The sequence below is a fragment of the Mobula birostris genome, chromosome 18, assembly GCF_030028105.1.
Source record: "Mobula birostris isolate sMobBir1 chromosome 18, sMobBir1.hap1, whole genome shotgun sequence".
Lineage (NCBI taxonomy): Eukaryota > Metazoa > Chordata > Chondrichthyes > Myliobatiformes > Myliobatidae > Mobula > Mobula birostris.
Window position 1 is genome coordinate 49,569,565 of NC_092387.1, and position 13,628 is coordinate 49,583,192.

Sequence of the window (13,628 nt, forward strand, 5' to 3'; positions counted from 1 at the left end):
GTCATCAGCAAACAGGGCTTCAATGATGAGCCTCCTCAACGTTTTGGTCTTTGCAGCAAGGCATCTCAGGTCAAACATCGATCCAACTGGGCGATATCTTAAGTAAATACCCAGTTCTAGGTCCTTAACAGCATTCTTCAGCATTTGGGTGAAGAAGAGGTTGAAGAGCACTGGTGCTAGAACGCACCCTTGCTTTACGCCATTTGAGATGTTGAAAGTCTCAGATGGGGAACCATCTGAGAACACTTCTTCTGTCATGCCATTGTGGAGCAGGCAGATCAGTGTAGTCAATTTCTGTGGGCAGCCAAGCTTTCTAAAGATGATCCACAGTGCTTTTCTGTTGACTGTGTCAAACGCCTTCATCAGATCAATGAAAACAGAATATAATGTCATGTTATGTTCCAGGCACTTCTCCTGTATCTGTCTCACTGCGAAGATCATGTCGACAGTGCTGTGTTCAGGACGAAAGCCGCATTGCAACTCGGGAAGGTTCTCTTCTGACACATTGGAATCAGTCCGTTGAGGATGATGCAGGCGAGGATTTTTCTGGCAATGGAAAGTAGTGAGATGCCTCTGTAGTTCCTGCAGTCAGTCCTTGAACATTTATTTTTGTAGAGGGTGATTATGGTTGCATCTCTGAGGTCAGGGGGCATCCCTTCTTCCCAAATACTAGTCAGGTTGCTGTGGAAAGCCTCAGGTGATTCCTTACTGAGTGCCTTGTACAGTTCAGCAGGTATTCCATCCTTGCTGGTTGCCTTGCCACTGCTCTTTTGCATGATAGCCTTCTTGACTTCATCTATTGAGGGAGGATCATCTAGTTCCTCGTGAATAGGCTGTTGGGGGATTTGGTCCAGAGCAGACTGGTTGACCGACGAAGGGTGGTACAGGAGCTGGCTGAAATGCTCTTTCCATCTGCGTTGGATGCTCTCTTTGTCCTGTAGCAGTGTGGTTCCATCAGTGGACAACAGTGGAGATGAGACAGATCTTGAGGGGCCAAAGATCATCTTGATGGAGTTGAAAAGCAGCTTCGAGTTGTTGATGTCAGCGAAGCGTTGCACCTCTTCAGCTTGAATCCTCTCTTCATCTTGCGCTTTTCCTTTCCAAAAGAAAATCTAGCCGCTGGTGGTTTCAGTCAGGGATCCTTCCTCCGTGAGCCTGGTTTCACTTAGGGCTACGATGTCGATGTTGTAGCGTGAAAGTTCCTTAGCAACAAGGGTTGTTCTTCTTTGGGGTCTTGCTGAGTTCTGTCTGTCCATGAGTGCGTGGACATTCCATGATCCTAACAGAAGTTTCTTTCTTCTCCTTTGAGTATAACGGCATTGGCAGATGAATTGCCAACCGTGGCAAGCTGGCCAGTTATCTGTCTGGAGGGCAGGCAATGTTTAGGCCACCTTTTCTAGACCCCTCCCTATCAAAGGGTGAGCAGTGCTGTCCTGAAAAGGGCTGCTTAGTCACCATTGGTGCTGCTGGACTCCTCTGCTGCCCTGGATACAGAGAAGAATGACCACTTGTCCAAAGGCTGCCTACGTGCGGGTTCGTGACTACAACTCCCAGTGGTCACCTCCACCTGTTTCTTCTCCACTTCCCCATTGCCATAGGACTTGTAGAAGACTGGTAGGAATTGAAAGTTGGGAGATGAATGTTGCACAATATAACCAGTGCGTGAAAGATATTAAAATGGAAAAACCTTGCACAGAGATGATCCCACTCTCGGCCTCAGAAGTCAGGATCCAGTGGCACGAAAAAAAATTGTTACATCTGGCAACTTCCTTGGCTGCATTGGATGGCCGCATCTTCTTAAGTGCTCTGCCACGCCCTACGCACTCCACAGTGCGCTGCTGCAACGCCTTCTCAGCCGTTGATCCCCTGGACTTTCCTCCGCCTGATCCACCGAAGCAGTCTTCGCATGCTGGGATGAGCAAATTCCTATCTCACCAAGGGTTTCAGACCCATTGGCTACCCTCACCTGGTTTAGCCGGCCTGTTTAAGCCGTTGCCCGGGGTGTGGCCACTGTCGCATGCAAACAGCTACGGGGAGCCACAGGTGAGAGCTGGGCGTTGGTGGGGACCAATAGATGACGAGCCACTCCAAGGAGTGCAACAAGCCCCCCATCTAGAGGTGCTGCCCCTCCCATGCACCCCAAATAATATATATATTATTTATTATTTATTTATTATATATTATAGTATGTGTGTGTGTGTGTGTGTGTGTGTGTATATATATATATATATATATATATATATATATATACTCTCTCTCTCTCTCTCTCTCTCTCTCTCTCTCTCTGTATATATATATACAGTAAGTATATATATGTATAATAAATAGTTATATTAAAAATAGTAGTGCAAAAATGGAAATGATAAAAAAAGTGAGGTGGTGTCCATGGGTTCAATGTCCATTTAGAAATCATATGGTAGATTGGTTTGTGTTCCCTTGTATTTCCCTTTCTGAAGTCCACAATCAGCTCTTTGGTCCTACTGACATTGAGTGCAAGGTTGTTGTTGTGACACCACTCAATTAGCTGGTCTATCTTGCTCCTGTATGCACTCTTGTCTCCATCTCTAAGACTCTGCCAATGATGGTAGTATCATCAGCAAATTTATAGATGGCATTTAAGCTATACCGAGCCACACCATCGTGGATATAGAGAGTGTAGGGCAGTGAGCTAAGCACACTTCCCTGAGGTGCATCAGTGTTGATCATCAGTGAGGAGGAAATGTTACTACTAATCCGCACAGATTGTGGTATTTCGGTTAGGAAGTCGAGGATCCAGTTGTAGAGGGAGGTACAGAGGTCCAGGTCCTGCAGCTTTTTGATCAGGACTGAAGGAATGATGGTGTTAAACATTGAGCTACAGTAAATGTACAGCATCCTGACATACGTGTTTGCATTGTCCAGGTGATCTAAGGCCTTGTCAAAAGCCGTTGAGATTGTGTCTGCAGTAGAACTACTGTGGCGATGAACAAATTGCTGAGGCAGGAGTTGATTCTAGCCATGACCAACCTCTCAAAGCATTTCATCACCATAGATGTGAGCGCTACTAGACGATAGTCATTTAGGCAGCTCACACTACTTTTCTTAGGCACTGGTATAATTATTGCTCTTTTGAAGCTTCCTACCACAGCAGTGAGAGACTAAAAATGTCTTTGAATACACTATCAGTTGTTTGGCTCAAGTTTTCAGAGCTTCACTGAAAACTTGGGAGCCTGCCACCTTACCTGTTCACCTCTTGGAAGACAGCCAGGCATCGGCCTCTAGCACAGAGATCACAAGGTCTACGGGTGCAGCAGGGATTCTGTAGTTATATTCTCCCTTTCAAAGGCATTAAGTCATCTGGTTCTGAAGCATTGCTGCCATTCATGATGTTGGGCGCTTGCAAACCCCACGAGAGCTAATGTGCATCCGATGTTGCCTCCAACCATGCTCAGAATTGTTTCTTCACTCTTGAAATAGCCTTCCACAAGTCATACCTGTTTTCAGTAAATGCAATTTTGAAGAAAGTACAGTGGTGCCTCTGCTTCCTTGGGAGTTTGTGAAGATTCAGCATGACATCTAAAACTTGGTGACAAACTTCTATCGATGTGTGGTGGAGTGTATATTGACTGGCTGCATCACAGCCTTGTATGGGTATACCAATACCCTTGAACAGAGAATCCTACAAAAGCAGTGGATGTGGCCCAGGACATCATGGGTAAAGCCTTCCCCCCCCATTGAGCATATCGACTTGGGGTACAGTCGCAAGAAAACAGCATCCATAATCAAGGACTCCCATCACCTTGGTCATGCTCTCTTCTCCCTGCTGTCTTCAGGAAGAATGTACAAGAGCTCAGGACTCACACTATGAGGTTCAGGAACAGTTAGTATCCCTCAACTGCCAGGCTGCTGAACCAGAGAGAATAATTTCACTCACTCCATCACTGACTGTTCCCATGACTCACTTTTCAGGACTCTTCATTACATTTCTCAATATTTATTGCTTTCTTATTTATTTATTGAATATTATTATTTCTATTTCTTCTTTCTTTTTGTATTTATACAGTTAGTTGCCTTTTGCACACTGGTTGTCCACCCTATTGGTACGGTCTTTCATTGATTCAATTATGGTTATTGGATTTATTGAAAATGCCTGCCAGAAAATCAATCTCAGGGTTGTATATGGTGATATCTATGTACTTTGATAATAAATTTACTTTGAACTTCAAATTTGCAAAAATGGCGCAGAAGGCATTGTTCCAAGATCAGTGATTTTTGGCTGCAAGATTGTACTGGCGAAACTATGGTTGCACTCTTTAGAGAAAGCAATATTTAGAGGAGATTTTATAGAGATGTATGAAACCTTGATAGGGTAGATAGAGAGATGTTGTTTCCATCATGAAACCACTGGGACACAGTTTAATTTTGTTTGCAAAATGTTATAAATACGATGTAGGAATTTTAACTCAGATCTGGAATCCAGCATTGAGCACCTCCAGGAGCGGTGGAAACTATTACTCATTGTCTTCAAGTTGGAAATGGAGGGGCATGAACTAAAGGGCATAATTTTAAGCTGAGCGGGGGAAAGTTTAAAGGAGATGTGTGGGGCAAATTAATCTTACACATAGTGGGAGGTGCCTGAAAAACACTGTAAGGTTAATGGTGACATCAGACAGACACTACAATGGTACTTAAGAAGCATGTGAAGATGCTAGGAATGGAGGGATATGGACCATGTGCAGGCAGTATCATTTGGCATAATGGTCAATGCAGACAATGGACCAAAGCACCTGTTCCAATGCTGTACTGTTCTTTGTTCTATATGAAAAAGGCTGATATATGGGCTGTAGGGAAAGAGCAGGAAGATACAATTGCTCTAGTTCAGGCCAACACAGACTTCATAGTGTGAATGGCCTCTTCTGTGCCATAAGAATTCTGTGATTTTGTGAAATATGTCTGATAGGGATATGGATCTGCTGCTGACTGAGTATCCAGCCTCACTGCCCCTGGGGAACACTTTCTTCCAATAATAACTCTGCATGCATCCAGAAATGAGGCATTTTTTTTCACTCCAGCTTTCCAGATGCACTTTCTACTAGAACTGGACGCAGAATTCTAGCTGCAGCCTAATATTTTAGTGCAACGTCCTGGCTTTAGTGATCTCTTAATAAAGCTAGGGACGCCTTCATTTTCTAATAGCCTTCCCAGCCTTAACAAACTTGCCACAGCATCTCAAATATGGTTCATATCCTGCTTCTCTGAAGTCAGTTGAGCAATTGGAAGCCATTTTTGCATAGACACAAGAGATTCTGCTGATGCTGGAAATCTAGAACAACACACAAGATGATAGCGGAATTCAGCAGGTCGGGCAGCATCTATGGAGCAGAATAAACAGCTGATGTTGAGCGTTTATTCCCTCTGTAGATGCTGCCTGACCTGCTGAGTTCCTACAGCACTTTCTGTGTTGCTGTCTTTGCAAAGAACAGGTACATCAAAGAGCAATACAAATAAATCAATTCCCCAACCATTTCCATTTTTCTCAGTACAATTTATTGTGGTAATTCTATTTCTTGTTAGCCCTGTTGGACAGCGAGCTTACTTTTTACAGAACTCACTGTTTCTCTGATGGTTATCATCTCTCACAGCATGCCATTACTATAGAAAGTTAAGAACAGGAAACCTCAATGTAACAAGGTACACAGGGTTCGGCACAATTTGTGTCTTGCATTTTGCATTGCAGCTATAATTAGCAAATTCAGTTGAACTTTCTGGTGCCTCAGTGCCTGCATTTATTTCCTTTCCGTTATTATCCTTTCATAGCTTTTCAGATTGGATTTAAGTAATGCAAAGAGATATTCGTGTTAAGAGAAGATCTTAATGGAGAGAACCCTTTGGAAATTAAACTTCAGGATTGAAAGAAAAAGCTTATCTATCCTTTTTTTTTACTAAATTCTGCATATTCACATAATATAACACATAAAATCAAAATCAGTGTTGGTAGTGAGCAGTCTCTCAACCTACTGCTGTTCTTTGGACACAGAATATTAAATAGTACAGAAGAGGAACAGTCCCTTGGGCTCTCAATGTTGTGCTGAACTAATTAAGGTAATGATGCCCAATTAGACTTATCTCTTCTGCCTACACACGGTCCATATCCCTCCATTATCTTCATATTCATATTCCTTCCTAAGAGTCCCTTAATCATAACTGCCTCAACCATCACACCTGGCAGCATCCGTCCTTCCAAGCACCCACCACTCCTTGTGTAAAATAAAAACACAACTTGTCTCACATGTCTTTGAAATTTTCCCTTCTCACCTGAAATGCATGCCCTGCATATTAGACATTTCGATAGTCAGAGTCATACTTTATTGATCCCGGGGGGAATTGGGTTTTGTTATAGTTGCACGATAAATAATCAAATAGTAATAAAACCATAAATAATTAAATCGTAATATGTAAATTATTCCAGGAAATAAGTCCAGGACCAGCCTATTGGCTCCGGGTGTCTGACCCTCCAAGGGAGGAGTTGTAAAGTTTGATGACCACAGGCAGGAATAACTTCCTATGACGCTCTGTGTTGCATCTCGGTGGAATGAGTCGCTGGCTGAATGTACTCCTGTGCCCACCCAGTACATTATGTAGTGGATGGCAGACTTTGTCCAAGATGGCATGCAACGTAGACAGCATCCTCTTTTCAGACACCACCGTCAGAGAGTCCAGTTTCATCCCCACAACATCACTGGCCTTACAAATGAGCTTGTTGATTCTGTTGGTGTCTGCTACCCTCAGCCTGCTGCCCCAGCACACAACAGCAAACATGGTAGCACTGGCCACCACAGACTCATAGAACATCCTCAGCATCATCCAACAGATGTTAAAGGACCTCAGTCTCCTTAGGAAATAGAGATGGCTCTGACCCTTCTTGTAGACAGCCTCAGTGTTCTTTGACCAGGCCAGTCCAATCCTTCTTATAGTGTCTGTACCATGCTGTTCGATAGGGGGTTCCATGATTTTGATCCAGCAATCCAATGTACTTTTGACTCAGACGTCCAAGACTTGCAGGGAAATAGACAGATGATTGTGGTCCCCTTGTGCCTGCTACTCCTGTCCTTCAAGGTAGTTAAGGCTGTGGATTTGGCAGACTTTGTGACAGAAGCAATGGCAAGTTGCTCAAACATATCTGTAGGGTGACACACACGGCATGCTACTGGGTGGAGGGACGGTGGAGAATTTGGGAGCCTGTCAAGCAGGTCACCTTCAAAGTTCCCTCTAATTTAATGACCAGCGTGTGCAAAAATCTTGTGCTGTGTAATTTTTTGCCCAGCGACAACATGTGCACGCTGAATTTTTAAGTGGAATTAAACCTATTCTAAGGATAATCAGCTGTTCTACTATAAATGAACTAGCAGTTATTTTGCACTTCACCCTCTTTGTTTCTTTGGAATTTGACACAGTGAATCAATTATTTCTTCAACAAAAACAGTATAAATAAGCTAATTATAGGCTAACATCAGGTAACTGACAAAAGGGTGTGATGAAAGGACATGAGCACGAATAATATTGTTGGCCATCATTTCGTTTTTGAACAACCCTAATGTTAATGCCCAGAATTGCAAATGCAAGCCACATTTTTTAACTTTAAGGATGGTACAAAACTTGTCAGTGTTGTGTACCATAAACAGAACAATGACAGGTTGCAGTACGATATGCAGTACACTGGTTGAATGGGCAGAAGAATGGTAGATGATGTTTCTTGCAGAGAAGTGTGAGGAGAGGCATTTTGGTAGGAATACTGAAGGGAAGCTATATATTCAGCCTGCCTGTTACGCCACCAGCATTTAGAGCAGTAATGAAGGTATCCGTCTCTGGCACCGTTCAGCCGTTCAGGGATTCTTCCTTCATCATATCAGTAGCTTCCTCTCGGTTCTCACCGCTGTCCGTCATCCAAGTCCCAGGTGGAGACTCAGGAAAACTATCACACTCAGATGTAGAATGAGTCTTTATTGCTGTTTCTGCAACAGTTTTGTTTTACCAGAATCAGAATCAGGTTTATTATCACCGGCTTGTGTCGTGAAATTTGTTAACTTAGCAGCAGCAGTTTAATGCAATATATAATATAGAAGAAAAAATAAGTAAAAGTAAATAAATAAGTAATCAATTAGAGTATATGTGTATTGAATAGATTAAAAATCGTGCAAAAACAGAAATAGTGTATATTAAAATAGTGAGGCAATGTTCATGGGTTCAATGTCCATTCAGAAATCGGATGGCAGAGGGGAAGAAGCTGTTCCTGAATCACTGAGTGTGTGCTTTCAGGCTTCTGTACCTCCTACCTGATGGTAACGGTGAGAAAAGTGCATGCCCTGGGTGCTGGAGGTCCTTAATAATAGATGCTGCCTTTCTGAGACACCGCTCCTTGAAGATGTCCTGGGTACTTTGTAGGCTATTGCCCAAGATGGAATCAATTAAATTTACAACCCTCTGCAGCTTCTTTTGGTCCTGTGCAGCAGACCCCACCCCCCCCAGCCCATACCAGACAATGATGCAGCCAAACAGAATGCTCTCCTCGGTACACATATAGAAATTTTTGAATGTTTTTGTTGACATACCAAATCTCTTCAAGCTTCTAATGAAGTATAGTCAGCATTGTTAGCCCTGGGCTGAAACCCCTCCAAACCTGGAGGACCGGTAGATCAGTGGTCCCCAACCTCCGGGCCGCGAAGCATGCAGTGGTGCAGCGGTGGCTGGAATGCGCTCAGCACACCTTTAAAAAAAAAGCCGAAATAAACAAGCTAATTAATTAGCTTTTTTCTTAAAGATGTGCTGGGTGCGTTCTGGCTACTGCTGCACCCTGAATGCTTTGCGGCCCGGTATCGGTCCACAGCCCGGAGGCTGGGGACCACTGTTTCTTGGTCTGCCCTCTACTCTTTGTCCTGTTTCACGTGGGTGACCCTACCAAGAGCCAAAGCATGATGTCCTGACTCCGGCCAACATACTGTAGCTCTCTGGGTCATTGATGCATGCAGGCCTCTAAACCACAATGAGGTTGTGGTGCTCTTGGAGAAGAGGCAATGTATAATAAAGAATAATGGGATGAAGAAGCAGATGATCCTGGGAAGATGTGTGCATAACTTATTCGGATGTGGCGGAATATGTTGAGAATGTGATTAATACGGTATATTGAATTTTGGTTTTATTAATAGAGTATAAAATCAATGATGTAATACTGAGCATTTAAAAAGAAATTATCTAGCCTTAACTGAAGTATTATGTTTAGTTCTTGTCACCACAGTATCTTTCAAGTATTGGTAAATCATCCACTTACTGAGATTTTACCAATAATTGCAATTAATGGGATTGCAGCTGATTCTGAGGTGATGGGGACAGTGAAAAGGGGCAGATGAACAAACCCACAACATGTAAAAAGTGCAAGCAGTTTGAAAGTGCATTTATTGTTCATCAAACATGTTATTACTAATTGTCATTGCCTGTGTAGTCCTCTGCATTCCCAACTACTCCCAGTAACCTTTCACCCAATTGTTTATCAGGAATCTATCTACCTTTGCCTCTAACTATTCACCTGCTTTGTTTCCATTCCCTCTGAGGAAAAGAATTGCAAAGAATCGTGACTGTAGAAAAAAAAAACCTCTTTGTCTAAAATAGATGACATCATATTTTTAACAATGACCCTTGGTTGTAGATTCTCTCCACAAGAGGAAGCTGAGAGTTGACGCCCAATGATTTCTTTAAAAACTGAAGATATCTCTCTGCCAGCCAGCAAAGACAGAAAGAACACACCCAAATTAACCCTGTATTAATGCTAAATATCTTTATAGACGGGCAGAGAAATTGGTGTAAGTCACTTCCCCCATTATGTGTGACATGGTAAATGAAGGAAGTGTAAATATTTAGTACAACCATACATTTACACAGAGAGGATGGCATAGATCCAATGAATTCTGAGAGGAAGACACTACTTCTGAGAAAATTCACTTAGTTCTGGTAATTACACCCTTTATAAATGATGATCTCAACTCACCAAAAATGAAAACATCAAGCCCTACTGAATTATCTTGCAGATGATGACACAGAGTTTAGACTCAGAAACAGGTCATTCAGCCTATCTCATTCGTACCGATGTTAATACTTTCACAAAAGCCTCCTCCCATTCCTGATGAAGGGACTGGATCTGAAATGTTGACTGTTTATTCCTTTCTATAGATGCTGCCTGACCTGCTCAGTTCCTCCAGCATTTTTTTTTACATGTTACTCCCATTCTCTCTCCACTTCATCTTTTCAACACACACCCTTTTGGTCTTTTCTCCCTGGCTAGCTTCACTTTAAGTGTATCTCTGCAGTTCATGTTAAATGCTCCTTGTACCACACTGCAATGACTCCAAAATTAACAGTCCAGAATCTGAAAACTAACAACAAACAAATAATAGAGTTGGATCCATAAATTTTCAGTTATTGAGTGAGCTTCTTTGTAGAATCTACCCCAATGTCTTGGCTAAGTAACCAGACGATATTAGTCCCAATAATAAGTGGTGATGTCATTTTTCTCTGTCTTAATTTAAGTCAGTGAAGTATTGAAGAACAAAGTTAAGCATTTCTATGACAGTAGAACAGGTATTTTTATTTGTTAATTTTTTTCAATTCCTTTGAAGCTAATTTTGATATAAAATGTTACAACTTTAAACTTTAGAAAAGTAATGAAAAAAAAGTCTGAAGTAATTTACATATATTTTGAATAATTAATCCACACGGTTAAAGCATACATTGTAAATTTTGTTACATAAAAATATGATCCATGTGTTGTGTCCAAGGGCATTTGATATTTGTAATTGTACACTGAGGGGGATGAGGCAGAGTACTCAGTTGAAGAAGAATTACTGAACTAGGATCTGGTAACTACACATTTTGTCAGCCATCTTAAGTTGCCTTTTATTTTTGGGTCATATTTCCCTACCCGAACACCAAGCATGCACAGAAAGCGTGGCAGCAAGATGATGTATCTCTCCCCCCCTCCTAAATAATCATTAAGTTTATGTATCTGTGCATAATAATCTATCGAGAACAATAGCGGTCAAATTTAACTTCCTCCAAAGTGCCTGCAACGTGTTGATGACAACATTTGACAGTTTTCAGAAGAAAATAATACTAATTGAAATGAAAAAAAAATGTCATTGCACAAAAGGGATGGGGTGGATTTTAAAATATTTGTCCTATTGAGTCTCCCTCCTATAGTCCTATAATACTCCTCCCACTATATCTCTGTGAAGGTTTATCATCTTAGCAACAAGGATATCCATGTGACATAGTTTCCCATTGGGACATGGCTTTGAATAACACATAGCCTAGAACAATTACACAAGTTGATATGACTCTTGGATAGATGGGCTTGCAGTTACAGTATATACAATGCCTTTTACTTATATACAAATATTTGAATGGAACAGCATATGTCAACAATAAGGCAAACCATTTCCATCTCCCATCAAATACTTCCATGGAAAGTCAATGTACGTGGTAGTTGAAAGAGGAATGCTGCCTAGGCAACCATGAGAATTGTTCCCAGAGGAGTTACTATGGGGCATTTAAACATCGAGAGTAAAATTTGCATTATTTTACGGAATTTTCGAAACCACTTCATAAAGTATGTATGAAGTACTGTTTAAGTCAAAAGTACAAGAAGTAACTTGTCCTCCTGTAAACAGCTACAAAGAAACGACTGCACAGGTTTTAGATGAGGGATAAATGTAGGCCGGTACAATTCCTCAAGTAACGCATCCTGAAAAGGAAGGCAAAGCTGCATTTGAACATTGCATGCAAAAAACAATACCAGAGTGGGAATGCCAGTGGGAATCTTTGAACAGAGATTTTGGATGAATGGTGCAACACATACAAAATTCTGAAGGAACACAGCTGGTCAGGCAGCATCCACAGAAAAGAGATTTCAGGCCAAGGCCCTTCATCAGAACTCATTGTGAATTTTGCTTTGATTTCCAGAATCTACAGATCTGCTGTTGTTCGTTGAATGAAGAGTGATTTGGAGGCAGGAGTCCTATCAACTATTAGTGGGATTTGCTGTGTACAAATTAGCTCTTATATTAGCTTCGTTACAAAAGTCACCTCATTTCAAAGTGCTTTTCAGTAGCTGTGAGCACTTTAGGACATTTGAAAATGGAAGTGTAAGACAATGATATAAGTATTCCTTCCTTATTCTTCAATAACTAAAATGCCTAAAATTATGCTTATTTTCAAGTGCAATATAACTTGCACAAAAATACTTTAAGGGAGCCTCAGTAGATTTTACACTTTCCACCAACTATATTAGCAAAGAAACCAACACTGCTCTAATCATCAATTTCTCCTTCTGTTGAACGCAATTCCCTCCCCCACCCCTTCCTCTATTTCCCACTCTGACCTTTTACTTCTTCTCACCTGCATATTACATCCCCCTGGGATTCCACCCCCCTTCCCTTTCTCCTGTTGTCCACTCTCCTCTCATATCTGATTCTTTCTTCTCCAGCCCTTGGCCTTTCCCAACCACCTGGCTTCACCTATTACCTTCCAGCTTGTCCTCCTTCCCCTTTCCCCACCTTTTTATTCAGGCATCTCCCCCCTTCCCTCTCTGTCCTGAAGAAGGGTCTTGGCCCGAAACATCTGTTGTTTACTCTTTTCCATAGACGTTGCCTGGCGTACTGAGTTCCTCCACCATTTTGTGTGTGCATTGCTTTGGATTTCCGGCATCTGCAGATTTTCTTGTATTTGTGTTCTGCTCCGATCATGTTTTGAAGGTTGACCGCCATCGGCCTTAATGAACTGTGCCATAATGAGCACAGAATTCTAGATATGCGTAGCAGGTTTGATTGTACCGAAAGATAAAGATAGAAAATTTTTCAGGAAGAGGCTAGAAATCAGAATGGTCTTCCTGGTCTCAAGCATTACTTGAGGAATTGTGCTGGCTTTTATTTATCCCTCATCTAAATACCTGGTCTTCTCACTTCCAGCAACACATAGAGAAGACACCAAGTCCATGGTGTCCATACTCTTTGTGTTTATGTGGTCCTGTGGTTACAACTGATCCATTCGATGAGGGTTTCAGGCACCAAGTTTCAGTCCCCCACTACACTTAAGACAAAAAGAAGTCTGTCTTCAGCTCTTTTCTAATTATTTTACTAATTACCTTAAACCATGCCTCAAGGTATTAATCTCACTGTTGAAGGAAATGTGCCACATCTTTTAAATTTTCCTCCATGGTTTTCTGTTTCAGAGAAAATAACCTCCCATTCCTCTTACCTGAAATTCTACAAAGTTGGAAGCACCCTCATTAATCTCCTTGCAGATACCGATGAGTCTGCATTTTAAACAAGCAGCACACTCAAAATGCTGGAGGAACTCAGCAGGCCAGGCAGCATCTATGGAAAAAAAGTACAGTCGACGTTTCGGGCCAAAATCCTTCAGCAGGACTGTGTACATTTTTCTATAGGTGCTGCCTGACTTGCTGAATTCCTCCAGCATTTTGTCTGTGTTGCTTGGATTTCCAGCATCTGCAGATTTTCTCTTGTTTGTGCATTTTAAACATTTATATTTGAGATTTTTAGATAAGGAGACTTTTTTCCCAGGGTACTAGAGGATATGTTTTT

At 41.8% G+C, this 13,628-nt stretch overlaps 1 protein-coding gene across 8 annotated transcripts in view; it reads left to right on the forward strand.

Annotated features, from left to right (window-relative positions):
* cdh23 (cadherin-related 23) overlaps nt 1-13,628 on the forward strand; it is a 1,156,658-nt gene that overhangs the window by 916,064 nt on the left and 226,966 nt on the right. The window lies entirely within an intron of this gene.